At 39.8% G+C, this 4927-nt stretch overlaps 1 protein-coding gene across 1 annotated transcript in view; it reads right to left on the reverse strand.

Moving 5' to 3' along the window:
- Positions 1-4681: 4681 nt before the first annotated feature.
- ubl3b (ubiquitin-like 3b) overlaps positions 4682-4927 on the reverse strand; it is a 13598-nt gene continuing 13352 nt past the window's right edge. The window contains exon 6 of the mRNA XM_017707056.2: positions 4682-4927. This exon is cut by the window's right edge and continues 1539 nt beyond it. The gene's annotated coding sequence lies outside the window, so the exon portion shown is untranslated.

Here is a 4927-nt window from a genome sequence, read left to right on the forward strand (position 1 = left end):
TTCTTAAGAGTCTTACATAAAAGAAGTGAAACACTGGTGTTTACCATTTTCTGCAACACACTTGGGAGTGTGGCTCATCACCAGTCTCGGCGAGATGAATAACAGAGTGGGGAAAGTATTCTGCAAACTATTAGACTGAAGAATTTTGTTAAACACTGGTGGAAGAAAGCACATGGCCAAAACTCATCCTTAATTACAAACTGTAATGATGCTGGTGTGTGAAGACAGCATGGATACAAAAAGAAAGATAACTAGTTTAAAGATGTGTACTGATTTAAGGGGAAGGGATTTCAAAGAGTCTTAAAAAATGTTCAACTTAATGGTAGAAATTGAACAAAATCATTCAGAGTGATTTGACGTGAAATGATAAACTAGAGGGAAACTTACAGATTCTGATTTCCATACAGTAGTGCAATGTCAACAACACAAATATTGCTGTTTATTGATGGATTGCCTGAGGGTCAGCCTACAAGAGTTGATGCATCTTACTGAGTTACTGGCTCACCGACATTCCCATTATTGAAATGCCTGTGTAAGCATTACTCAAGATAAGCAGGTCATGCTTTTTTGGGTCCTGTTTTGCCTTACAACACCCTGCATGTACCTCTCCACCAGAGGCATGCATTTTAAAATCTATGTTATTTCAAAGCAATTATTAAAAAGGTATCAGGCAATGTATTAAAGCCATTTCACATGATAGCTTTCTTTGAAGTAGGCTTTAATATCTTTAACGCTTCAGATATCTGGTTCCCATGAGAACAAATTCTGACTCAGTACACTGTGAGAAAAATGGAACTGTGTAAGGTTGGCACGTTTAACATCAAAGCACTCTGAATTACTTTTACTTCTTAATTTAATTATGCAGATGTTTAAATTAGTGGAATTCCTCTTTAAATGTTAAAGATGAGAAGCTAAAGCTAAAGATGAGAAGAACACCCAGCAACCGGCGCTCAAACAGTCATAAAGGCCATGAAGAAGTTCGAGAGTGACCTGTAATTCTGAGGAGGTGAGACAGTGAGCAGGGTGACAACAGCCAAACAGAACAACCATGGCTTACATTCATCCACACTGTATTTCACACATCCCTTTTCCAAACAGTGTGAGACATTCTTTCATGAATAATGCCTGGGGGCACACGGGCTGTAAAAGCTCTTCAGCTAGCCGCGGCAAGCTAGCTTCTCTTTTCCATGAGGTAACTTACAGAGCTCACATTGTTGAAGGCAGAAGCCCTGCCTGTCTAGCTACAATTTACAGCAGCAGGTTATGGAACTCGGGGGACCACCTTTTAAAACAAACAAGCGAATAAAACGTGAGATGTAACAAAGCTCGGCTGCCCGACTTGGCCCTCTGAGGCCTCCAGTCCTTATGTTAGTGGGAGGAAAATAGAGTAAGCATGAGTGCAGCCACAGAAGCTAACCAGCTTCACTTTATGCCTCACGTTTACATAGACTTTCCTATGGAAAACCGCAGCCGCGTGAACTCGTGTGGGTCTTTTTTTTCTGATTAGGAGCAGAAGGGCCGGCTGGAGTCTTGGAGGAGCTACGCTGAACAACAAGCAGTCACACTTTGGCGGGAGTGTGACCTTTGCTGCTCTCGGAAAATGGATTCACACATCCAAGACACGCAGACCTGCTGAAGTCTCCCATGACTAGACCACCGGTGCCAGGGGGAAAGAAGGTGCTAAAGCATGCAAACCTAATGACAACACTCTCACACAGTTGTAGGCACATTTTCTTGCCAAGACATCACTCTGAAACCCAAAACCTTTTCAAAGACTAACATATTTATGGACTCCCACTGGATTCTTTTGTACCACCTCATGGTTCCTATATAAGCAATGGCATGAGCTGAATAGACAGAAGCAACAGACACTCAGACCAGCCAGTAGAGAAGCTAGCAATCTGCAGTCATACTCTGTGTTCCTACTGTGTACAGGCACACAGCTGGTATTAATATCAGCCGAACTGACAGCATATGATTGCTCAGCCTGTCCAAAGACAGGAAGAAGAAAAGAAAAAATCTGGCAAGCTTAAAAATCAGCAGTGTCAAAACAGAAGACTCTGTTGGTGTCCCACACACCTATGACCTTTATTGAGTGCTTACATATGTAAAGTACTCTGCAAAACTGAGGGCATCCAAATTGGGTGAATGGTGTAGTACCGGCCCATTTTTAGGGACTCAAAAATATTGAGATAATTGGATAATTGGCTACTCAGCTAATTCACGAGCAAACTTGTGTTCTTTCTTTATTATTTCACTTACAAGTAAGCAGATTAATGATCTAGAGTTGATTTCATGTCATGCATTTGCATTTGAAAAGTGTTAATGCCAGTGAAATAAGGCATCATTAGACTGAAAAATCAAAACAATCACATCAGAGAGATAGCAAAAACATTCAATGTGGTAAAATAAACTATTTGGTACATTCTCAAAAAAGAAGGAACACACTTCAGGTTATCTTAGAAAACAATTGTGGATGACAGAAGAGTTCTTTCCCTTGTAAGAAGAACCTCTTCACAACAGCTGGCCATATCACACCCTCCAAGAGGTGGACGTATCTGTGTCAAAGTCAACAATCAAAAGAACTCACCAGAGTAAACACAAAGGTTTTACCACAAGATCTAAACCATTGGTAAGCCTTAAAGACCAGATTAATGCTTGCTCAAAAAAAAATCTTACATAGTCTGCACAGTTCTGGAACAACATCAGAGGAAGAAGGGAAATGATACCACTAGCTTACCATTCATGAGCCGAAAAAGTCAAGAAAAATGAAAAAAAATCTAGTTTCTGAAATAATAATAATAAAAAAAAAAAAAAAAATGTTAGAGCAACTGGACTTAACAACCATGCAGGGCATGGTGGATCACCAAAATGTCACCATGAGATAAACAATAAAGCCTTTAGCTTTAAAAGATAGGAAATGCTCTACCTGGACTTCAAATCTGAGAAGAAAAAAAAAATCCAAAGCTGCTGTTGTCCATCCATCCACTGTGAGAAGACACAGTACTATGGGTCTGAAAGGATATATAGCTGTGAAGAGTCCATTAAAGGAAAAACAATGAGGCTGCTGTTTGACAGTCCAGGCCTCAAAATCATTAAATGTGTTTGGGAGAAAATGCAACCAACTTCTAAGACTGAATATTTGGAGGAACATTGGAAATATCCCTGGAGATTCCTTTGAACTGAAGCTGAAAGCAACTCTCCAAAAAATAGTAGAAGCTGTAACAAAGCCAACACTAAATCCTGAATAACAATAGAAACATAAATTACATTTAGTTATTGAGAGTGAAGAATGGCGTACTAAATGGAAGCTTCTTAAGAATGATAGGAATATAACTCCTACGTAAGGGTGAGAGGAAAGGTCTTCACGGGTTAAAGAAATTATACTATGACAGGCCACCGCTGCAAAATGCACCCCTCCTCTGCACAGTTGGCCTTTGCCTTAAGGAATCCCCAAGTCAAAACACAAAGTCGTAGAGGAAGCTGAGCTGTCTCTGAACCAAATCCCCACATGAACCTCTTAGCAAAAGCACCAGTGGCTCATTCTTTTTAAGTTAACCCTGGATGTCCTTCCTTCACACATAACAAGCAACAGAGACCTGACCCTAAACAGGTTACGCACACCAACATTTCAACAGAGGCTTAAAGGATTGTGAGCTCACGTTGGCCAAGTTGAAAATGATCATGAGGTTAAAGGCTCTAACCAAATATCTAATTGAATTCCAGCATTTGTGCAGTAACACTAAGGCAGTTATTCAGCAACACTTATATAATAACGGCAAAGATATTCCTTAATTCAGATATTATTCTGCTGTTCATGTTGGTGACCACAGGCTACATGTTCTTTTCAAAAACACTATTTGGCTTTACTTGCTGAATGTCCCCTGGCAGCCAGGGATTTGGTCAGGCGCTCGTAGTTCACTATGAAGAGATTTGGGTTTGAATAGACTGCCTGGACCGTTCTCCTGCCTCAAGTTCTTTGCCAGTGTCAACTGGAAACCTGGATCCCTCTCAGCTATACGTCATGAAAGGATCTTTCAAAACAGGGAAAATTTTATTAAACCAGGAAAGCTCTTTATATAAAAAAAAACAAAAAACAAAAAAAAAAAAACACACACAACACACACACACCATTGTTGACCTCTACCAAGACCATTATCAGGGTCTCCGGCTGCCTTGCCACATGAAAACATGCATGGAAACCAAGAGCAAGCTTCTCTTAGACAGATTACACAGAGTCCATAAACATTCTTTACTTGGAAATCCATTACAAGCTAGTTTTATGCTTGTTCTGTGTCCAGGAAACAAGACCATAAATTTTCCACCAGAACTTTTCTCTAACCTCTAGAACAACCTAAAGAACTAAATACAAAACCATTAATTTCACCATGTTAGGCACGTTACATGTTATGTTTGGCACCTAATTCAGTTCCACTGATGAGATTACTAACTAGCCTGTAGGCACTATCCATAAAGACTTCAAAAAGATAAAATGTGGCCATGCACTTCAAGAACTGAATCAACACTGCCATCTAGTGCCTAAAGCTGAAAACCCAGTAAAGAAACTGCACAGGAAAACACTTCAGTTTCTTCACCCTCAAATGTGGTCATTTTTCATTAGTTATTGTGTGAGGATCACAGAGCATGCTAAGAACTAAAAGACAGTGAGATTACTTGAAAGATTTTTTTTATTAATTTATAATACAGGCTTTTAGGCAGATTGTATTTTTTTTTTTTTTACATTTAATATTCTGAAGCTAATTCCATAGCAGTGATGATGATTAATACACATTCACTGAGGGATGGTCACTCAAAGGAAGATCAGAAACAGTGTCCTGGGGCGCTACAGTCACCAAAGACTGATCTGTTCTCCCCCTATCATTTGTGACACCCTCCCCAAACTCGCACACATCAGCCATTAAATGTA

Source organism: Pygocentrus nattereri, chromosome 8, assembly GCF_015220715.1.
Source record: "Pygocentrus nattereri isolate fPygNat1 chromosome 8, fPygNat1.pri, whole genome shotgun sequence".
Taxonomy (NCBI): Eukaryota; Metazoa; Chordata; class Actinopteri; order Characiformes; family Serrasalmidae; genus Pygocentrus; species Pygocentrus nattereri.